This window comes from Grampus griseus (assembly GCF_964374135.1).
Source record: "Grampus griseus genome assembly, chromosome: 18".
In the NCBI taxonomy this organism is placed as follows: domain Eukaryota; kingdom Metazoa; phylum Chordata; class Mammalia; order Artiodactyla; family Delphinidae; genus Grampus; species Grampus griseus.
This window is the reverse complement of record NC_139012.1, coordinates 74263494-74287614: the sequence shown is the minus strand read 5'-3', so window position 1 is coordinate 74287614 and position 24121 is coordinate 74263494. Positions and strand designations below refer to the sequence as shown.

Sequence of the window (24121 nt, the reverse complement as noted above, 5' to 3'; positions counted from 1 at the left end):
AGTTTAAAGTTCGATGAGGAATACCATGTTCAAAAATTAAATTCACATCAAATGTTAGAAGAGTTTGCTACAAAAGAAGATTAACGAGAGGCAGAGGTATACCCGTCACGGATTTGAGATGGAGTTTCCATTTTCTTCTCTACAGAGGATCACCAAGAGCAGGGTAGAGGACAGCCAGACGGTAGTGGTACTGCAGTTACTAAAATGCACATTGTAGTACGTGTTCTACGCGTGTGCATACACAAGCATGCCGTGTAGAAAATAGCATGTGAACTACGTACACGTGTAGATCCTATGGGTACGTCCGGTAGCCAGCTGTTAGTATCCCCAGTCTACAAATACGAACAGTGGGAGGCGGTGGCAGCAGGGGTAGCAAAGAGAGTCACAAATGTCTGCATGGTTAGTGACATTTATAGTGATAAATGCAGGCGAAGGAGACCCCCACACACACGCCCCACCGCACACCGCCTCCTTGGTTTTGCAATCGAGTGCTACTCCAAGGAACAATACAGGATGCAGGGCAAAGTGAGATGAAATACTAAGTGGACTACGATAATGTTTACGAGGCTTTTGTGGGCCGAACAGTTGTTCCGTTTTGTGCATTTGGGGACCACCTAGGCAACTCGTCCCATTGCCCAAGCTTGCACAGCTTGGAGCAGACTGCCGGTACCTCCAGAGCCGGGGTCCCCTTCTGCCAATTTCCCCTTCCAAACAGAAGGGGCGCAGGAGGGCAGCGAGCCTTGGCACGGCGGGTCCCCGATAGCCCCAGCGGGAGGGTCACTGTTGAGACATCCAGCCCCATCTCATTGTTCAGCGCCGGGAGTTTCCTCCTTTGGCGGTGACCCGGAGCCGGAGCGGGAAGGGGACGGACCCGGGCGGGGCTGTGGGATGTCTACTGCTGCCGCTCCTTCCCCTCTCCGGGAGCTCAGGTTTCCCGGGGTGTGTGCGGATTCTCCATAAAAAGGGAAAAGCACGATCCAAGTTAATTTTCCAGAGCCGAGAGGAAATGCTGTTTCCTGCATCGTACAAAACTGGTGCCAACAGGACTGACACAGGAGCCCATTGTCCCGCTAACAATGTGGTGATGGCGGAGGGACGCCTGAGAAAACAGACTTCGGGCTGCCGTGCGCGTTTGATCTTTCCCCGTAAGTGTGAGTGTGCATGTGTGTGTGTGTGCGCGTGTGTGCGGTATAAGGATGGTCAGGCTGCTAGAGACGGGCGCTGCTCCTTTCTGTCCTGCCTTCGCGTCCGCGGCGCGCTCCCAACGATGGCAAGAGAGACCTAGCCCTCCAAGGCGCCCAGGGGAACAAGAAAGAAAAAGAAAACGGAAGAGAAAAGGATAGAAATGGAAAGGAGAAAGGAAAAGGCAAGAATCCGCCCAAAGCCACCCTACGGGCGCATTTCAAACCTTCCACCGGCCTGGGTCACAAGCAGAACCGAAAGTTCCCAATCCTCGACTCCACCCGGTGCCAACCTCGTTCCTCCCGTGACCTGAGCCGAGGGTGATTCTACACGGAGCAAACCCAGCGGCGAAGGGGGCCGGCGAGGCTGAGGGGGCAGCCTCTCACGTACGACAATGTCCCTCGAGAGTTGAGCCATTGGGCAGGGCTGACCCATTGGCGACTCGGGTCAGCGAGCTCCCCGCGCGCACGCGCTTGGCCCGGCTCCGGGGCGCTGCGCCTCTGGGTGGCCCCCGCCCGGCCCCCAGCTGGAGGGCGCGGCGGTGACTTGCAGACACGCGGCTGTCTGGTTAATTTCACCTGGGCGCCCCGGGGTCAGAGCCTCTGCCTGAGGACACGTCGCTCCGGGCTCCAGAGGACGCGGGTTCATCCCAGCGCCCAAACGTAACCTCCCCTCCCTTCGCCCGCTCACGTAGCCCCGGGTTTGGGGACGTGAAGTGCTGGCGAGAAGGCAGCTCCGGCCACCGCATGGGCTGGGCGATAAACAATCTCACAGGATACACAACACCCTGGACTGTCACAAGTCCCTCGCAGGAAAAGATAAATAACATCTGAGGAGCCGCAGCGCAGCTTCCCCCGGGGCTGAACAAAAACCGCTGGGAGAAGTAAGTAAACAACAACGAAAAGAGTTCCCCCAGCCTTGGCCGAAGAGAAATCAGATGCAGCGCCCTTCCCCCTGCCCTCCCCGGTAGGGGTTTCTTCCAGTGGAAACGAAGAATAAAAACAAAATAAACCATACACGGTGCAAACGTTGTTCTTTAAACCGACGGGCAATTGTCACTTTCTGGGTAAGGAGCGTGTTTCCTGGGCACCGTAGGAAACCTTTCTAGAGCAGGGGTTGAGATGCCACGGGTTTTCTGGGGGAGGAGGCCAAAGAAGAATTTCCTGAGGAAACGACTCTTTTCCAAAGGTTTGCTCCTCGGGATCAGAACTGTCAGCTACAGAAACCACCTTCACGTCTGTGGTTCCATCTTGATTTCTTGTAAACATCAGAGGTGAGGGCATGGGGACCAGGGAATTGAAATGGGAACAAAACCCAGACCAGAGAACTACAAATGCTGCATGGGTACAATGAAATGGCTGTTAAAAATGCACACCTACAGCAATCCCATCCTGGGCATATATCCAGAGAAAACCATACTTTGAAAAGATACAGGCACCCCAGTATTCATCGCAGCACTACTTACAATAGCTAGGACGTGGAAGAAACCTAAATGTCCATCGACAGAGGAATGGATAAAGAAGATGTGGTACACATATACAATGGAATATTACTCAGCCATGAAAAAGAATGAAATAATGCCATTTGCAGCAACAGGGATGCAACTAGAGATTATCATGCTAAGTGAAATAAATCATAAAGATCAAGATAAATATATGATATCACTTATATGTGGAATCTGATTTTAAAAATGACACAGATGAACTTATTTAACAGACTCACAGACTTCAAAAACAAACTTAATGGTTACCAAAGGGGGACACGTTGGGGGGAGGGGTAAATTAGGAGCTTGGGATTAGCATACACACACTACTATATATAAAATAGATAACCAACAAGGACCTACTGTATAGCACAGGGAACCCTACTCAATATTCTGTAATAATCTATATGGGTAAAGAATCTGAAAAACAATGAATATATGTATATGTATAACTGAATCACTTTGCTGTACACCTGAAACTAACACAACATTGTAAATCAACTATACTCCAATAAAATAAAATAATTCAATAAGCTAAAAAAAAAAAAAAAGCACACCTAAAGGGTTCACCTTTCTCCCACTTGGAATGTGACTGCCCAAGGCAGTCTTTTGCCTTCTGTGAGGGAGCCAGGTCCAGGCCTCTGAAAGTCAGTGCTAAGGCACTGGGCCTCTTCTCTCCTCCCCTCTTCCTGCAAAAAGTCAGGTAGCACCTAGACTGCCAGTCTCCACGGCCCAAGCAGAACCTCTCAAAAAGTCCAGCTCCAGGCCCAAATTTCCATCAGTCTCTTAGACAGTGCCCAAATTGCATTACAAGATTTATTACTTTGGAATAAGGGTTAGACCCAAAATACAATTTCATTCATTACTCACACACCTATTATTTACCTGTTGATGTAAGCTGGACCACTCCAGGAGCTTATTACCCACTGCATACTCTTTTGTCTCTTCAGTAATCTTTACAACCATGTGAAAAAGTTTATGTAATGTTTTGAGATTAGGGAACATGGGATGAGGACAGAGGGGTGTGGTGAGAGTGTGGGCTGGCCACTTACTCAATACCATTCATAGCAGACTGATGTCCTGGTCCCTCTGAATGCTCTGACCCCTAACTCAGCAATGATGTACAGACATCGTGTATCCAGATTTCTAGATGTTCTCCAAGCTTTCTCATGCCAGCCACTTGGGGAAATGGAACCATCTGGGCTGGGTGCTGGTACAAGCAGATGTATCAGTGGCTGGTTGAAGACAGGAGCCCTGGTGTTCTGATGACTATGCTGATGGGGTCCTACGGGAAACTTTCACGGTATTATACAACGTGGTCATCTACTGGACCGTAAGCACCTCTAGAGAGTGGCCCCGTTCAATTTATCTTTGTATTTCCAGTGCCTGACTGGGTGCACAGAACATAGTAGCTGCTCAACAAATATTCATTGCTGAACAAAGGTATTGTAGACCTGCTTATCCAATGTGGAGGTGACACAAAGTTGAGATAGTAAACATAATTGATTTTAACATCAGCGTCACCCAAAGCCCTAGGAAATGGGGCAATGAGTAAATCTATAATGAGAATATGTATGGTCCCTCTCTTGAGTCCCCCAGAGTTTGATTCTGCAGATACAGATTGGGGAAGATATGAGTAATTAGTCAGCCACACAGACTGTAGCTGCTGGTAAATTCAGTGGGAAGCACCAGAGACCTCTTAAAAAACTGAATGTGACCTTCAACTGAATTAAAAGTGAAGGCTCTGGATCAGAACCTCCTCCATGTTCACTGGACCCACTGAGCTCTGGGCTCAGTGCTGAGCTCCCTGGTCTGGGAAGATATCAGACCCGGCCAGATCCACTGACTGACAGGAGAGGGAGGGATGGGACACTCAAAATCCCAGTGTGTGAGGATGGTCGAGAGAACCGGTGATGTTTAGTCAGGATGAGAGGCGAGTCCTTTAGGAGCCGTGAGAGCTGCTTTCAAATATTTGGAGAGACATCAGATAAAAACAGGGATTGGACTGGGGCGTTGGGACAAACAAGAGGTAGAACATCAAGGATGCCAAAGGCTCTGCCCCCCTAAACCAGGCCCCCTTCATGGGGCTTCATTCTCACCAGTAGATTGGAAGAGGGATCCTGAAGGTGAAAAAAAAAAAAAAAAGGTATTGGAATCATGTCGGCACCTGTTCCCCAAAGGAGACCAATGAGCTGAAGAACCGTGCAGCAAGGGTGGCTGTCCACAGGGGACACAATTTCTGCTGACCGTGTCTTTTGGTGACAGTCAGACTCCTGATTGCTCTGGGGGTGGGGAGGGGAGCGGAGAGGGAGTTACCTGAGAGAGAACTGATTACAGCGGAACCTGGATGGCCCCTTGCCAGGAACACAATAAGACGGATTCAAGCGTCCCATGGGGGTGGGGACGGGTGGGGCTGGAGAGAAGGCTTTTAAGATCCCTTCTAACACTGAGCGTGCACTATTCTATTCTTTGTCTATTTCTATTTCGTTAAAGGGCTAATTCTGCCTTGCTGTAATTTCTTAAACCAAATTAGATCATTAAGGCACTTTTATATTACTATTTTATCAAGACATATATGCACCGTGGAAACAATCAAGCAGTGCGTAGTTCTGAGCCCCCGCTTAGAGAGAGAGAAGTTTAAAGATACAGCCACGTATTGCCGATGACGTAATGAACATGATTCCTGCAGGTCTGAGGTAATTAGGTGCTGATGCTTGCGAAAAGCTTTGTCTGGTCGGCAGGGATGCAGAACGACTTGAAACTGTATATATTGCTGGGAGGAATGCAAAAATGTTTTAGAGTTTCGTGTTTAGTGTTTCTAAAAGCTGTTTTAGAAAACATCTGGGCAGTTTCTTATTCATTTAAACATACACTCTCCAAATGACCCAGCAATCCCACTCCCAGGTATTAATCTAAGAGAGATGAAAACTTATGTCCACACGAAGACCCATATGCAAATGTCTGTGCACCCAGCCTTATTCATAACGCTGAAAACTGGAAACAACCCAAATGTCCATCAGCTGGTGAACGGATAAATAAGCTGTGGTACATCCAGACACGGAATACTACCCAGTAATAGAAAGGAATGAATGACGGATAAGGAAACAATATGGATGAATTTCAAAAGCGTTACGCTAAGTGAAAGAAGCCAGACACGAAAGCTACATACTGTGTGATTCCATTTACTGGACATTGGAAAAGGCAGAACTATAGGGACAAAATTCAGATTAGTGGTTGCCAGGTCCTGGAGGGGAGGGGACGGCTTGTTTACAAAGGGGCACGAGAGAACTCTTCGGGATGATAGAAATATCCTATATCACGATTGTGGCGGTGGCTACGCGATATACATTTGTCACCTCACAGAACTGTACACCTGGAAGGGTGAATTGTACTGTATGTAAGTTATACCTCAATGAAATGGACTCAGGAAAAGCTCTGTCCTTATTTTTGATAGTTATTTTCAGGTGGCTTGCAGGGAGATGGCATTCAATAAACGTTGAATGGATAAATGAGTCTCTATGGAAGTTTTGGTTTTCAATGAAGTCAGATTGTACAGAAGTGAAATTGGCAAAGAGTAAGTGCTCTGGTTCTCTCCAAGTTACCCTGCTCTCTGTCCGAGGAACCCGCCTGCTCCATGTGACACCTCAGGAGGAACCCCTCAGGATGAAGCCGGCTTTCTGAGGAAGTCTTTTTCATCTGGAATTGGGACATTCATTCAGGAAATACCTAGTAGCCAAGCCAATATTGCAACATGCAAATGTTGTTTGGAGGGTCTGCATGGGCAAGGCTGGGCTGGATGTACTGCGCCCAGGAGAAATTCCCATTGTAGGGCAGCTAAGGATTCTAAAAATGCAAATGCCACCCCGAAGGATCGAAATCTCCTACGTTTCTAATCTAGCGATTGTCTTTTAAACTTTATTACAGAATAGATAATAAAACACCCTCCCCAATTTAAACAATATACTACTACTAATTACTATAAGAGTACAGCTGGCTTTAAGAAAATATGCCAATTTGTATTTACAGACCTGTTACTTTGCAACTTTTTTTTTCTCTACCAATATCACAGGATTCCTTTTTAAAATCATGTAAAACGGGCTTCCCTGGTGGCGCAGTGGTTGAGAATCTGCCTGCTAATGCAGGGGACACGGGTTGGAGCCCTGGTCTGGGAGGATCCCACATGCCGCGGAGCAACTAGGCCCGTGAGCCACAACTACCGAGCCTGCGCGTCTGGAGCCTGTGCTCTGCAACAAGAGAGGCCGCGATAGTGAGAGGCCCGCGCACCGCGATGAAGAGTGGCCCCCGCTTGCCACAGCTAGAGAAAGCCCTCGCACAGAAACGAAGACCCAACACAGCAAAAATAATTAATTAATTAATTCCTACCCCCCAACATCTTAAAAGAAAAAAATCATGTAAACCATTTTAAGCGTATGGTTCAGTAATGTTAGGTGCATTTCCTTTGATAGGCAACTAGTCTCCAGAACTCTAGCCATCTTGCAAAATTGAAACTCTGTCCCCATGAAATAGCAACTCCCCACTCCCTGCTCTTGCCCCAGCGCCTGGTAACCACCACTCCACTTTCTGTCTCTGTGAACTTGACAACTCTAGGTACTTCATGTAAGTGGGATCATATGGTATTTATCCTTTTGTGAATGGCTTAGTTCACTGAACACAATGTACTCAAGGTTCATCCATGTCATGGCGTGTGTCAGTATTTCCTTCCCTTAAGCCTCCATTATATTCAACGGCATGTATAGACCACGTTTTCTTTATCCATTCATCCATCGATAGACACTTGGGTTGCTTCCACCTTTTGGCTCTTGTGAATAATGCTGCTGGGAACATGGATGTGCAAACATCCCTTCAAGACCCTGCTTCCAATTCTGTTGAATATCTATACACCTATATACCTCCTATATCCAGAAATGGAACTGCTGGATCACACGGGAATACTATTTCTAATTACTTGAGGAACTGCCGAATAATGCTTTCCACAGTGGCTGCACCATTTTACATTCCTAGCAACGGTGCACAAGGGTTCCGATTTTTCCAAGTTCTTGCCAATACTTGTTATTTTCTGGTTTTGGTTTTGTTTTGTTGAAGTGTTTTATAGTAGCCTTTCCTGTACTAGCCTGGAAATTTAAATGGCTTGCCATTACTTGTTATTTTCTGGTTTTGGTTTTGTTTTGTTGAAGTGTTTTATAGTAGCCATCCTAATGGGTGTGAGGTGGCCTCTTCCTATGGTTTGATTGGCATTTCCCTCGTGATCAGTGACGCCAAGCATCTTTTCATGGGCTTATTGGCCATTTGTGTATCTTCTTTGGAGAAATGTCTGTTCAGTCCTTTGCTCACTTTTAAATTGGGTTGTTTTTGTTGTTGAGTTGTAGAAGTTTTTTTAATATATTCTGGATATTAACCCCTTATTAGATATACGATTTTCAATATTTCCTCCCATTCTGTGTTCTATTCGTCTTGCTTCAAAAGGAGACTTGGACCCCCTGCTTCAAGGAGGACAACTCGTTGCTGCCATTCACGTTCCAGAGCGTCTGTGGGGTGAGGCTGAGGTGAGACTTCAGCTGAAACCACATCTCTTCTTAGCTGCCCCCCTTCCCTCTCCTATTACACTCACCTCCCTACAAATCCCTCCTCACAGCACTCTCCCAAGCTACCACTTGTACGAGAATTCCATCTGCTTCTAGGGAACCTGACCCAAGAAAGGTGGCTTGACTGACACATGTCAAGGGGAGAAAGCAGAGCTTGGAAAGTCCAACCACACACTAGCAAGGCCCTGGCAGCTGAAAGAATGTGAGCTGATCCCACAGAGCTTCTCTGCCAATGACCACTGTCCCCAGGGTCTCAGCCAAAGCCACCCCTCAAGGAATTGATGAAGAGACAAGACAGGAAATTTAAGATATTGATTTACTTTTTTTTTTTCTTGCTGCGCCGCACGGCTTGTGGGATCCTAGCTCCCCGACCAGGAATCCAACCCAGGACCCCTGCAGTGGAATCGCGGACTCCTAACCACTGGACCGCCAGGGAAGTCCCTGATTTACTTTTAAAGAGAGATGATTTGCTGACTATTTGCCTATCTGCCCATGCTGCTCTACAGGACCCTCTTCCTGCCAGGCTTTTCTGGGAAGGTGGTGTGTATTTGGGATAAACCCTGAAAGATGAGATGCAGTCGGCAGAAGGTGGACGGGAACGTGTCCCTGGACAGAGGAAAGAGCTTGTGCAAAGGTCCTGAGGCAAAACCAAAACTCCCCACCACATCCACCACCACCACTAACCGGAAAAGTAGAGAGTGTCTCAGGGACCCAGAGGAAGCCAGTGTGCCTGGTGCCGGTGGAGTTCCAGAAGAAGGAGGACGGGATAAAGTTGAGAGGAAGGGAAAGGCCAGACCACGCAGGGCCTCGTAGGAAAGCCATGTGGATCTTATCTGAGATGTAATGAGAAGGTTTTAGGCATTGTGATAAAGCAATCTGTTTTCCATTTTTAAAAGATTATTTGGTTCTGGAGTCTCTCGTGTTAATAGGGAAACTTCTGCAAGTTCAAAAGAAAAATTAGTGACAATCGCAAGGGTAAGAGAATCACTTTTCCATGTATCCTTGAAACTGTTAAAAGCCATTTAAATTTCCAGGCTAGTACAGGAAAGGCTAAGGAGGGTAGCTGGTTTGTTTTTAAAAGTAAATTGACCCAAGTCCATAGGTATATGAAACCATTGTGAGATTTTAATTTTCTTTTTATATCCTAGCAAAGGATGAACATTAGCTGAACAATTTTTATTTGATTAGATCATTTCAGGCAGTTCTTTTACTCAGGAGCTTTATTTTGATAGCTTATATGCAAAAGGCTTTGGTGACCTTTGGCAAAAATCCTGTTAAGCTTTGAATCTGGAAATTCTGCTTGCATGTACTGCTGTTTTTAAAATGGCAGCTACAATTTCAAAGCCTAAGTTATTGTAACAGAAATTATTTCTTTAAATGAAAGGAGATAAAACCGTGCCTATGCAAATTCTATAAATTTAAAAGATGAATAATTTCCATCAAATGAATTTCCGTCCAAGTTTTCTGTTATATGTTCTCTCTTGAAATCTTTTTTTTTTTATTGGAGTATAATTGCTTTACAATGTTGTGTTAGTTTCTGCTGTACAACAAAGTGAATATAGCTAGGGATATATGTATACATATATCCCCTCCCTCTTGAGCCTCCCTCCCACCCCCCTCCCTTGAAATCTTATATAAACTTGTTCATTTCTACGCAACTGAAAATATTGGGACTTCCCTGGTGGCACAGTGGTTAAGAGTCTGCCTGCCAATGCAGGGGAAACGGGTTCAAGCCCTGGTCCGGGAAGATCCCACGTGCCGCGGAGCAACTAAGCCTGTGCGCCAGAGCTTCGAGCTTGCGCTCTAGAGCCCGCGAGCCACAACTACTGAGCCTGCGCTCCAGAGCCCGTGAGACACAACCACTGAGCCCGCGTACCACAACTACTGAAGCCCGCGTGCCTAGAGCCCGTGCTCAACAAGCCACCGCAATGAGAAGCCAGCGCATCACAACAAAGGGTAGACCCCGCTCGCCACAACTAGAGAAAGCCCGCGTGCAGCAACGAAGACCCAACGCAGCCAAAAATAAACAAATAAAATAAATTTATTTTTTAAAAAATGTTGTATTTGTAGTTAATTTTGTATACTTTTGCAATTGACAATTTCCATAGTGAAATAATTATTTTTCCGTGTATCCCTGAAGTTGTTAAAAATCCATTTTATTATTTTAAGCATTTGAAATATGCTTATTTTATTTATTTTCTTTCCTTTCAACTTTTTTAAAATGTATTTTTATTGGAGTAGAGCTGCTTTACAACGTTGTGTTAGTTTCTGCTGTACAGCACAGTGAATCAGCCCTATGTATACATATATCCCCTCTTTTTTGGATTTCCTTCCCATTTAGGTCAAAAAGCCGTTTTAATTTCCAGGATTTTCTTTCTTAAAAGTTTACCCTGGCAGTTTTGCGGAGACGATGTTAAGCATGGGCAGCAGTGGAAATGAAGCCAGTAAGGACGTCACTGGGCACAGAGAGGCGAGGCGTGCGGGTGACTCAGAGCATTGTGTGGAGAGAGGCTGGGGCTGAGACGTATGTAGAAACAACAGTCCCTGCCTCGGGCGTGGGCGGTGAGCACGAGGGAGGGATCCTGGCTGGTGGCCACGCTTCCAGTTTGAGCAGATGGCTGAACCGTGCCACCAGTTACTGAGATGCGGAGACTGGGAGAGGCACTGGCTTACCAGGGCTGAAGGAATCCAGAGTTGCCCTTAGGACACATCACCTTTAAAGCAAAACATGCCTCCCGGTGGGGTCATCAATGGGCAGTTAGACGGAGGGGTCGGGAGGCTGGAGCGGTCTGAGGAATCCTTTTGGGAACGCTTAGCATGTAAGTCATGAGACAGGAGGGGGTCACGCGGGGAGAAAGGGCAGAGGAGAGGAGAGAGCCTACAGTCACGCTGGAAGCCAGCATTTAGGAGGCATGCATGTGTCTAAGGGAAACAGGGAGAAGCCTGCAATCGATTCTGCAGATCAGCAGGAGAAGCTGGAGCAAAACTCAGCAAAGTGCAGCATCAGAGGAGCCGGGAGAAGCACGTGTTTGAAGATGAGGACTTGGGCGGGGAAGATGGATGCGAAGGTCAAGCAAGACAAAAACAGAGAAAGTATCCCCTGGATTGGTAACCTGGAGGAGCTCGGCAGCTCTGACAAGGACAGAAGCAAGGCTGGAGTGGGCTTGAGGAGTGAATGGCTGAGAGGAAGAGTCACACCGTGGGCAGCTCTCAAGAAGTTTTGCTCACACGAGGGCAAAAGTGTCGGGGGGAGAGGTGGGTAGCAGAGAAACGTGTCATCGGTAGCGGCAAGAGGATGCAGGATAAACCAGCGATGAGCTGACAGATGTTTAACAAAACCCCCTTTGGAAACCGAAACCTTCATTTGTATTGGTGTAAATCCTCTCCGCACAGCCAATTCCAAGTCACCGACACAATGTCCAAGAGTCTGCAGAATCCCTGAAAATACAACAACTGGCTCTGAGGAAGGAGGGGGACCCATCTCCAGCATAAACCGTACGGGGAGTGGTCCTGAGGAGGAGAAAGAGAGCATTGTTTCAAGACAAAAGGGAGGTGAGAGGGCGGGGGAGGGGGGCGAGTTGGGGGAAGGATGACAAGGTTCTGATTAGGAGGGAAGCCCCTTCCAAGTGCACGCCCAGGGGATGCTAGTGCTGGTGGAGTTAAAGGATCCTGTGGTGGCTTCTGAACAGGAGCAGAGGGCCAGGGAGGGGTGATGGGTGACAGGGATGTAGGGTTAGAGCCCAGAGGAAATATGCTGACCTAATCCGGGGGGGGGGTGGCTGCTCCCCAGACGCTTGGTCTGTTGAGGAATCAGGGTCTGAGAGGCCAGCGTCGTGGATGTGTCATCTCCACAAACCTTGAAAGAGGCCAAAAATGCTGAACGAGTTGAGTGGCCAGGCAGAGAGGCAGCCGGGAGGTAAAGCCTTCAGGATGTGAGGGGCGTGCGTGCGTGCGTGCGTGTGTGTGGAGTGGGGTGCTTTTCTGGAAGTCTGTGCATGACGGACATCAGAAGGAGGTGGCATGGAAGAGATGCAGGGACTTACTCAGCGGAGAGGGAGAGACATGGTCTGCATGTAGCACTGGTGACCCGGGACAACACAACTTTTGCTTGTGGTCCTGAGGTCCGAGAGGTGAGAGAGAGAAACAGTCCCAGTTGCTAGGGCTGTACTGGAACATTCTCAGGGCGAGCCAGGTGCTTGTGAAGGAGCGGGGCGGGGCTGAGGGGTCTGCTGATGGCAAAGTGAGGCGGCGGCAGAAGCTTGGAGAGGAGGCCTGGCTGGGGACTGGGTCTGATGGGGGCTGCGCAGAGCAGTCTGTGGGTGTGATTCTGGGTGAGCAGAGGCTTGGGTTTCTGGCAGCGGCTGTGGTTAAGAGTGGCTTTGAGTCACGCGCCCTTGTTTGGGTACCACAAATTCCACACCAATATACCTGCAACATTATCAACAAGACGCCAGACTTGAGATCCTGTGAGGTGTTACCTGAGTTAACCTCTAAGCAGACTGAAATTCTCTCAAGTATCATTCAGCAGCCCCTAGTCACTGAGCCCTTAATTCCTTCACTTCGGACCTCCTGGGTTCTTGTCCAGATTCCTGGCACCCAGTTTAGATTGCTGGGCGAAAGACATTCCTGCCTTAGAGAGCTTTTCTCTCTGAAATTTCATTTCAAATACCTTTTGTATGTCCACTTTAGCTTCTCCTAAAGCTGTCCATTTGTGATCCGAAAGACTGTTTCTTTTATAGCATTTGTTTTCCCTTAGTTGTCAGATTAACTCAAAACATACTACTTCCAAGGGGGTTTTCTTTGATTCCTCCAACTTTTCTCCTAAACAAAAGGGAGGTTTAAAAACATTAGCCGGCTCCCTCTGCGCCCGCCGCTGGCTCCCGGGGCGCAGAGTGGGGCCACAGTCGCAGCCGCTGCGTCGCGCTCTCCAGCTGTTACCCTCCATGTGCCCGGGCTCCCTCGCTCCCCTTCCTCAGGCCGCTGTTTACCCCGGGGTCTATGGAAATAATGGAAGGACCCCTCAACCTGGCTCATCAGCAGAGCAGACGAGCAGATCGTTTAGTAGCTGCAGGGAAATACGAAGAGGCTATTTCTCGTCACAAAAAGGCTGCAGCGTATCTTTCTGAAGCTATGAAGCTGACAGTCTGAGCAGGCTCATTTATCACCGGAACTGCAAAGGGATAGTCACATGAAACAGCTTCTCCTCATCCAGGAGAGGTGGAAGAGGGCAAAGCGGGAGGAAAGATTGAAAGCCCAGCAGAGCACAGACAAGGATGCCACTGCCCAGCTTCAGGCATCTCACAGACCGTCTGCTGAGGACGCAGACAGCCAGAGCCCCCTGCTCTCTCAGAATTACAGCCCTTCCACAGAGAAACACTTGCCTGAGATTCAGGGGGTCTTTGACAGGGATCCAGACACACTACTATTTTTACCTCAGCAGAAGAGCGAGCCAACAGAGCTGTGCATTGGAAGCAAAGCCCCAAGAGATGATAAAACAATTGTAGAGGAGCAGGCAACCCAAATTGCAGATTCAAAGAGGCATGTGGAATTCCTCGTGGCTGAGAATGAAAGATTAAGGAGAGAAAATAAACAGCTAAAGGCTGAAAAGGCCAGACTTCTAAAAGGCCCGATAGAAAAGGAGCTTGATATAGATGCTGATTCTGTAGGAAAGTCAGAGTTACGGAGCTTACCACCACATGCAGAAACCACTACAGCCTCTTCAGCCTGGCAGAGGCTCGCATCAAACACTGGGAAAGCCAAGGTATTCCAATACCCAATCTTCCTCCCTTGGATTTTCCATCTTCAGAACGTCCCCTCATGGAACTCTCTGAAGATACTCTGAAAGGACTTATGAATAATTAAAATGGAAGGTCAGGGCTTCCCTGGTGGCGCAGTGGTTGAGAGTCCGCCTGCCGATGCAGGGGACGTGGGTTCGTGCCCCGGTCCGGGAGGATCCCACATGCCGCGGAGCGGCTGGGCCCGTGAGCCATGGCCGCTGAGCCTGCGCGTCCGGAGCCTGTGCTCCGCAACGGGAGAGGCCACAACAGTGAAAGGCCCGCGTATCGCAAAAAAACACAAATAAAATAAAATAAAATGGAAGGCCATAAAAGAGGTGAAAAAGAGGAAACAATACAGTAGTACAGTTAATCCAGAAAAAAAAAAGAAAAAAAAAGGAAAACCACATGCAAGGGTGTCCCGGAGATGCCGCACCCAGCATCCTGCGGAGGAGAGGCATCGACAAGACTCGGAAACAGTCTCTGTGAAGTATGTCGCGCATCGGATTTACTGACTCGAGCTAATGATTCCAGACTTGGCAGATACTAAACTCTTGGAGGGTCACTTTCTCCTGATACAAACCAAATGGCTACCTGGAATAATTTTTTTCAAGCAACGATTATTTTTCTTCAGGGTTAAAATGTATAAAAGTACGTTATGTGTAATTAATCTATAATGCCATAAATGATAATGCAAAACCCAAATAGTAATGGTCGCCTGAGGGGCTACCTTGTATTTGAAACATGCTTTCTATTCATGCATTGACTGTATGCATCTTGTTATGCATATTTCCTTTGTTTAATAAGGTGTGTAAGACACACCTTTCTAGAAGAAACTGTGTGCCACACTTTGCACTACTCGTAACATAATGATAACCTCAAGACTATCAGGAGAAATATTTAAATTTCCATTTTATGAAGAAAGGAACCAAATTATTAGTTATGCTTTTTAAAAAAATTACCAGTTTACATAATTAATCAGGGTGCATTTTAAGTTGTCACTTTTTTTGTTTAATGTATAATGCATCATTTGAAAACACCAAGGAAATATCCTTTTGTTTTTAATGATGCATGAGTGGAAGTAATGCTGGTTGGCAGTACTGATTGTAAGCAATCAGTAAAGTAATTGTATTAAAAAAAAATAGCCAATCGAAACCCTCCTACACTGTGGGTGGGAATGTAAATTGGTACAACTGCTATGGAGAACAGTATGGAGGTTCCTTCAAAAACTAAAAATAGAACTACCATATGACCCTGCAAAACCACTCCTAGGCATGTATCTGGAGAAAACCATAATTTGAAAAGATACATGCACCCCTATGTTCACTGCAGCTCTATTTACAATAGCCAATACGTGGAAGCAACCTAAATGTCCATCGACAGAGGAATGGATAAAGAAGATGTGGCACATATATACAATGGAATATCACTCAGCCATAGAAAGGAATGAAATAATGCCATTGACAGCAACATGAATGGACCTAGAGATTATTATACTAAGGGAAGTAAGTCAGACAGGGAAAGACAAATATCATATGATATCACTTATATGTGGAATCTAAAAGTATGATACAAATGAACTTATTTACAAAACAGAAACAGACTCACAGACATAGAAATCAAACTTATGGTTGCCAAAGGGGAAAGGGGGGGAGAGGGAGGGATAAATTAGGAGTTTGGGATTGACATATACATACTACTAAATATAAAATAGACAATCAACAAGGACCTACTGAATAGCACAGGGAACTCTACTCAATATTCTGTAATAACCTATATGGGAAAAGAATCTAAAAAAGAGTGGATATATGTATAACTGAATCACTTTGCTGTACACCTGAAACTAATACAACACTGTAAATCAACTATAATCCAATATAGAATAAAAATTAAATTTACAAAACCCAAAAAACAAAACATTAACCAATCAAATCTTCTTGATTCACGTACTGGTATTAGTCGGAATACGTCTAGCAGTAGTCCTACTGTTTCTATAAGTCTTTTGAAAGAGTACCAGAGGGAATACATCCACCACAAGTATTTTTCTGACTTAGAAGATTCTTTTTTTGGGGGGGGGGCAGTGCCGTGCAGCTTGTGGGATTTTAGTTCCCCGACCAGGGATTGAACCTGGGCCCTCGCCTGTGAAAGCGCTGAGTCCTAACCACTGGACCGCCAGGGAATTCCGGGACTTAGAAGACTCTTAGTAGTCAACCAAATACGATAATGCAATCTGTTTGTTGCACTAATATAATTGGTAACACGGCTGCCAACTCCTGTTTCAGAGGAAAAAATATATTATGTTGAAGACAGGATTTTAAATGCCCAATTTTATAACCTGGAATTTTCCATCTTTAGAACCTAGCCTCTAGAAACAAGAGAAACGCGATCTTGGGTTCCTGTTTTCCAAGGTGGTGGCATTTAGTGGAGTAATAATACAAATGAGAAATTCAAAAGGTTACAGGAACAGCTGATAGAAAAGAAGAGTCAATTTGGTGTGGGTGTCACTAGCAGTAACTTTTAGTTTTATTTTCCTTCAACACAGAGAGTCCTCTGACGAAATTCTCCACATGCTTTAGAATTTTTTTAAAAAAAAGCACACCAGGTCCCCAACCATTCTGTAAAAGGTGTCCAACAATTAGAGAATAATCATTTTAAATAACATGACCATGGGCATGGCTACTTCCTGACCCCACTTAACCATATTCAGAAATCTCTAAGAGCCTGAAAGATAAGGTATTTCTGGCTGTGGTGGACAGATTCCCTTGTTTTGATAATGTTTGAGGTCCACAATCTAAGCCTGTTTTGACGATCCATTTTTCTATTTACATTTATTGAGTGTCTGCACCATCAATGTTTTGGGGGAAGCCTTAATCCATGTAAATAAGTTACAAGTAGTTGTAACGCAAAGCACATGTGATGAGATATAAGGAAGACTCCAAAACACCCTGGGGGTTTAGAGAAAGGGGCATTATTGCTTGCCAGGGAACAACAGAAGAAATCTTAGAGGCAGTGGAATTTGAATGATGTGTCACAGGAATGGTGAGTTTGTTTAATTTTTGTTTACACTGGAGTGTAGTTGATTAACAATGCTGCATTAGTGTCAGATGTACAGCAAGTGATTCAGTTATACCTATACATATATCTGTTCTTTTTCAAATTCTTCTCCCATGTAGGTTATTACAGAGTACTGAGCAGAGTTCCCTGTGCTATACAGTAGGTCCTTGTTGGCTGTCTATTTTATATATAGCGGTGTGCACACGTCAATCCCAAAAGAGATGATGGGAAGAGCAGGCAGTGCAGAGGAATTAGGAGAGCAAAGATGCATGGCATGTTTGGGAAATGCCAACTACACTGGTTTGGGGAGCACACAGGACACAAAAAGAATAAAAATTAGTTTATGGCCAGACTCATACGGATACCAGGCTAAGAAATATGGTCTCCATGGGAAAGGCAATGGGGAGCTATTTTAAGCTGAGAGCACGGTGGTGCTCCCGGAAGTTAAATCTCCCAGCACGTGTCAGATGATTTGGAAAAGCAGAGATTGGTGCAGAGCTGACAGCTAAGACACTGCATGCATCCCATGTTTAAGATCTTTTCTGTTATTATTTCACTGTTATTATCATTATTATCGTTCACAGTCATTTATTCGACGCCTACCATGTACCAGGCACACTTGTCAAGCCTTGAAGATACACAAGTGATCAAGACAGAATGTAAGGGAGGATAATCTTGTTGGAGTCCTCAGATAATAAGCAAGAGTAAGGAGGAAAACTTCAGATGAATCAATTGTACTATGAAACTCAAACAAGGTATCCTTCCTTTCCGGGAACAGGGTGGGATAGGTTACTTGAAAGAGCCCTCCCACGGAAAACAACTAAAACTGCTGGGTAAAGTACATTTTAAAAAAAAAACGTTCTTAAGAGCTCAGATACAATAGTAAGGAATTTACTAGATTGAAATCTGTAGGAAAGAGGGGCCTGGAGAATTCAGGGAATCTTGCAGCTGCTTTTGCCCCGAGGACAAATGCAATCCGTGAGAGCTTGAATTTGGGGTTTGGTGGCCTAGAGGGGTAGAAGGGAAAATCCTAGCTCCTCGAACTGGGGGACTGTTAATGTGGCATCCTCGTCGCACCAAGCTCAATTAAGATATGAGTCAGTGTAAGGCTCAACCAGGAGTAAGGCTTCCCACCCCCATGATCTGAGACCTCATCTCTGCCAAAACCCTGCAGGACTTAGCCCTTCTCAAATATGCGATTCACTTTTTCTAGAAAGTTCTTCTGAACCATGAAGATCACGGAGACCATCTGAAGTGCACTACCAAGTTTCAGTTATTCAAATTCTCGTGTCTATTCAGAGCGCTTTGTGGACAGTGAAACAGAGCAGAACTGTGTGGGGCTCCTGGGCACAAAAGTCTTTTTGTGTCCCCATTTTCTTGTTTGCAGGAAATAGGCTTCATTCAGCCTCCCGGAGGGTAGGTTCAAACAGTTGCTAATCAGAGAAGGGAGGGGATTTGAGGAGCATCAAGAGACAATAGTGCAGCCTTGGGGCAGGGTCCCTCTTCCCCCTCAAGTGATACACAGAACAGTATCTTTGAGTTATTTTGCAGTTACTGAAACCCCACCAGGTGAAAGAAGTTAACTGTCTACTGCCCACAAGCGCATGACCCCAGACGTGTCGGAACCTGAAGGTTGAGGATGCAGACTCCCACTAAGGTCACCACCAACCACTCAGAATGTCCACGAACTGATCACACCCTCTTTGAACCATTACTATAAAACTCCTCACTAATCCCTCCCAGTTGGGACACACAGTTTAGAAGGCATTAGCCCACTGTGGCACCCTTTGCCTGGCAAAGCAATAAAGCTATTCTTTTCTACTTCACCCAAACTCTGTCTCAGAGTCAATTCGGTACCAGGGTACAGAGGCCGGATTTCGGCTGCAATAGGCAGGAGAAAAATCCACTGGAGACATTTGGTTACCCGACCAGCATGTAAGGCTCAGAAGACGCTACTCCATCCTGACAAGTAAAACACCAAACACACCGAAAAATCAACTGCTTTGCTTAAATCTGAAAGAGAAGTGAGAATGCAGGGAAACTGCTACACTCCCCAAATTGTAAAGACACCGAGGCAGACACAGAGAATCACAACTTACCCGAGCAGAAACCCCCCAGCAAGACACTTTCTTGGGAACCCGAGCTGGGGTGGAAAACGTGAGCTGTAATGTACGAGCTGCTGGCGCCTCGGTGAAGACGAGTCTCAGGGATGAAAACTCCTGGGACACCCAGTCATCCGGGGGCCTCCACGCATTGGGGAGTTTTAGTCCCCAGAGCTCTATCCGGTTCTCCTAGTGAATATCAGAGAAAAGTTCCCAGCGCTGCTTCTGGCTGGAGGAGGTAGAAAGGAATGAGGTTGAAATACACCTGGAGCCCTCTGTTCTTTTTAACAAGGCCTGCCCTCAGGGGAAACTAGGTAACCAGAGCCTGAGCTGGTGGGTTGCGATCACAGCCTAATCAACCTGGGGAAGGGAAATACCCACCTCCAGCCCTCTTGAGCGATAAAACTGAGAAGCACCTGTGAAGTTCACAGGCTAGAGGCACAGCCTCAGAAAAGTCGATTGGAAAATGCATCTTCCGGGTCCTGAAGAGAGAACCAAGTCCCCCCATTAGACTCTGCAGCGATCACGGAATTGGGTTGGGAGTGGGGTGGGAACGAACAGTCGATATTTACATGATATGAAAGCCAAAGCCAGGAAGTGAAACCAGCAACCCCAGTGCGCTGTCCCGAAGGACGTGTGGTGTTAAATCATAGGAGCATCTTAACACCGCGGACCTAACACCGCGGCACCGTCCAGACCTGGGGGCAGCGCCTTCCTTCTGGGCGTGACCAGGCAGCACAGCGTCACGAGAGGCGGCCAGACTGGAGGGGTGGCCTTCGTTGTGGTCACGGAGGACGATTCCCACCCGCCCAACCCCCCGCCACATTTATTCGTGCTGGAACGTCACCACACCTTCAGCGCAGGCAGAGAGAATCAAGGGTCCCGTCAGATACTTTTCCACCTGCTGGTCGTTAGCTACTTAATAAAGTGGAGGAGAAAAGCAGTTACGGGGTCTATTTTCTGAGCTATTCAGTGCGTTAGTTTACTGGCAGCCAGCACATATTACAAATGTTTACACTGTTTACTCAATGTAGCCTTTCTAATTCGCGAATAGATAAAAGGATTTTAAAAACTGGCTCTTACATAATAGTAAAGTTGATTGGCACTTGTTAGGTATTTTACACTCAGTAAGCATTACAAAAAACAAAACAAAACAAAAAACCTACATACTCTGCAAGGGGCACATCATTTTGTCCACGGTATAAAAGAAACTCAGTGGGGGAACAGGGGCTTCATGGGATCCTTGTAGAGCACCCCGTCTTCCTAACAGCACCCTCCTCGTTCTCTAGTGTAATTGTTGTAATTAAGGTCCATCTCCCCTGCACACCATAAGCTCCATGAGTTCAGGAACCGTGTGAGACTTGTTCACACCTGTGCCTGCAGGGTTAAGCGAGGTATATACGTATCGGGGTGTTGGGTAAACATTGGTTGAATGGAAGAACAAATGAAGAAAAGGAAATTGAGTCCAAGGAAACAATTTGGGGGGGTAGAGATAGTTTGGTAAAGTCCTTTTTTGGGGGGAAACATCCTGGCACAATCCCTTAGCATCTCCGGGAGGTTGTAAACTGCTGATAAGGGAAGCAGATCTGAAGAGCACCAAGTGCCCTCAGTTATACTAACTCACAAGTTCATGGAACAAAGTTTGCTTTACGGTTGAGGACCTCCCAGTGGCCTCCCTCTTTCTCTCTGGTCCCAGGCACTTTGGACATCAGTGCAGACACGGCCAAGTCCAAGAACCACAGCACGCACAGCCCATCCTGGAAATGGCCCAGAAGCAGCATCGAGAAACCCCAACCATGAAGACGTGAAACTCTTAAGGGGCTGGGCCCCGAGTCCCGAGGAACACACGCTTTGCCAAGAAGCACAACAACGTGGGCCTGAGGAAGATGCAGGCCAACAAGGCCAAGGTCATGAGGGCAGGCGCTGAGGCTGTCAGGCGCTTGTAAAGCCCAAGGAGGCCAAGCTCCAGATCCCAAAAGGCATCAACCACAAGCTCAATCAACTTCCCTACCTTGCCCACCCCAAGCTCGGGAAGCATGCTTGAGCCTGCATCGGGGCTCAGGCTCTGCTGGAAAAGTGAAAGACCAAGGCTCAAACCAAGACCGAATTGCAGCTCCACCTCCAGCTCCAGCTCCTGCTCCAGCTCCTGCTCCTGCTCCTGCTCCTGCTCAGCTCCTGCTCAGCTCCTGCTCCTGCTCCAGCTCCTGCTCCTGCTCCAGCTCCTGCTCCTGCTCCTGCTCCAGCTCCAGCTCCTGCTCCTGCTCAGCTCCAGCTCCAGCTCCTGCTCCTGCTCCAGCTCCTGCTCCTGCTCCTGCTCCAGCTCCTGCTCCTGCTCCTGCTCCAGCTCCAGCTCCTGCTCCTGCTCAGCTCCAGCTCCAGCTCCAGCTCCTGCTCCTGCTCCTGCTCCAGCTCCTACTCCTGCTCCTGCTCCAGCTCCTGCTCCTGCTCCAGCTCCTGCTCCTGCTCCTGCTCCTGCTCCAGCTCCAGCTCCTGCTCCTGCTCCAGCTCCAGCTCCTGCTCCTGCTCAGCTCCAGCTCCAGCTCCTGCTCCTGCTCCTGCTCCAGCTCCAGCTCCTGCTCCTGCTCAGCTCCAGCTCCAGCTCCTGCTCCTGCTCCTGCTCCAGCTCCTGCTCCTGCTCCTGCTCCTGCTCCAGCTCCTGCTCCTGCTCCTGCTCCAGCTCCTGCTCCTGCTCCTGCTCCTGCTCCTGCTCAGCTCCTGCTCCTGCTCCAGCTCCTGCTCCAGCTCCAGCTCCTGCTCCTGCTCCAGCTCCTGCTCAGCTCCTGCTCCTACTCCTGCTCCAGCTCCTGCTCCAGCTCCAGCTCCTGCTCCTGCTCCAGCTCCTGCTCCTGCTCCAGCTCCTGCTCCAGCTCCAGCTCCTGCTCCTGCTCCAGCTCCAGCTCCTGCTCCTGCTCCAGCTCCTGCTCCAGCTCCAGCTCCTGCTCCAGCTCCTGCTCAGCTCCTGCTCCAGCTCCAGCTCCTGCTCCAGCTCCAGCTCCTGCTCCTGCTCCAGCTCCTGCTCAGCTCCTGCTCCTGCTCCAGCTCCTGCTCCAGCTCCAGCTCCTGCTCCTGCTCCAGCTCCTGCTCCAGCTCCAGCTCCATCTCCATCTCCTGCTCCTGCTCAGCTCCTGCTCCTGCTCCAGCTCCTGCTCCAGCTCCAGCTCCTGCTCCTGCTCCAGCTCCTGCTCAGCTCCTGCTCCTGCTCCAGCTCCTGCTCCTGCTCCAGCTCCTGCTCAGCTCCAGCTCCTGCTCCTGCTCCAGCTCCTGCTCCTGTTCCAGCTCCAGCTCCTGCTCCAGCTCCAGCTCCTGCTCCAGCTCCTGCTCCTGCTCCAGCTCCCAAAGGTGTCCAGAGCCCTACCAAGGCTCAGAGCAGAGGTGTTTTCTGCCACTGTGAGCATGGAAGGACTGGTTTGATCCCTGGGCTGCTGAGGGGGCTGGTCCTCTCCTGTGCTATTAGTATAAATAAACATGAGACAGGATCGGTTTAAAAATAAAAAAGAGGACCTTGCTGCTGGGCGGTATGTAGCAAGGATGTGTTCTGACTGTTTTCATCTGCATCCCACCCTGTCACATCTGGTGAAGTACCATCCTGTGCAGGGTTGTATGTTTTAAATAAACAATTTCCCTGTATTTAGGGTATCGTTATTGTTACTTCTGTTGTTTTCCCCTAGAGAAAGAAGGTATTATGGTTTTCTGGTCTGTCTCCCACTCCTGCCTTCCCAGTTCATCAAATCTAAAAAACAAAAGAGGCTTTCATTCAATCACTGTTTTATGGTGGGATTGGGTTCCCAAATGAACATGTCAGGCCAAAGTCATAAATAGTCAGAACTACACTAGAAAATCTTTTAAGTTGCCCATAAATTAGTGTTCTCTCCTCTCTTAGCCTAACAGCCAGTGCTGCCTTTGGCATTGGAAGGGATCACTGTGTCTTCTGTTGACACCAGAAAAGTAGTTGCCTTGTGTTTGGGGTCCATGACATAGAATCACACTCAGGAAAAATGCTCGCACCTTTAAAGGGTCAAGCAGGTGCGAATGGGCAGTAACGTGCTTCTCATCTCCCACCACGCAGGGTGGCTGCTCAGTGAGGGGCAGACTCACCAGGACTGCATGTGTCCTCCCTCCCCACCCCTCCCTCCCCGAGAAAATACGTCACCTCTTCCAGGAGCTGGTCCCTGTGCTAGGCCAGGGGACACAAAGAAAATGTACTGTCCTCACCCTTGAGGAGTCCACAACCTAGTGAGGTCACAGCCATGAACCAAAACTGCATTACAACGGATGAGGTGCAAAGAGAGACGTGCGAAAATGGTGCAGAGTAACCAGCTGAGTGGGGCTGGGGAGCTGCCCTAAAGAGCTGGCCTTTGACCTGGGTCTCAAGGGTTGACTTTGGCTTCTCTAGAAGAGGAGGAAAGCCTGGACGGCACAGCACATCCCAGTCACGGCAAGACCTGGGGGAAGAGGGATCCAGGCAGAAGATGAAGATGGAAAATACCCTGGGGGCCATACTGCACTTAGTACCAGCACATCCCCTGAGAAAAATACCGCCAGAATTGACCAGCTCCCCGCCATCTGTACACCAGCCAGGGGAGCAGAGAATACTGAGCCTCCGGAACCCTTCCTCTGCAGGCAGCTACTGTGAGTAAAGGAAAAGACCACAGTAAACGTCTTCTCCAGACCCACCTCCCGGACAACCGCCTCTGGATGGAGTAACTGACAAGCATGGCCAGGGCCACGGGGTTCCCATCCCTCTGCCTGATCTTGTCTTCCTTTCAGCGACCTTGCTTGGGGGTGAGAAGCACAGCAGGGGCTTGACCTTTGAAAACGCCGGAAGCCTCTATATCTATTCGTCTCTCCTTAGCTGGACACCCTTCACGCTCAGACCCCAGCCATGGCCGCCCTGGCAGGTAAGAACCTCAGGCTCAATATAGT

General features: G+C 47.9%; 1 pseudogene across 1 annotated transcript; it reads left to right on the top strand.

Annotated features, from left to right (window-relative positions):
* Nucleotides 1-13266: 13266 nt before the first annotated feature.
* LOC309835837 (nuclear receptor-binding factor 2-like) lies at nucleotides 13267-14130 on the top strand (annotated as a pseudogene). The gene has a single exon. The product of its transcript is annotated as a nuclear receptor-binding factor 2-like (transcript).
* Nucleotides 14131-24121: the final 9991 nt, after the last annotated feature.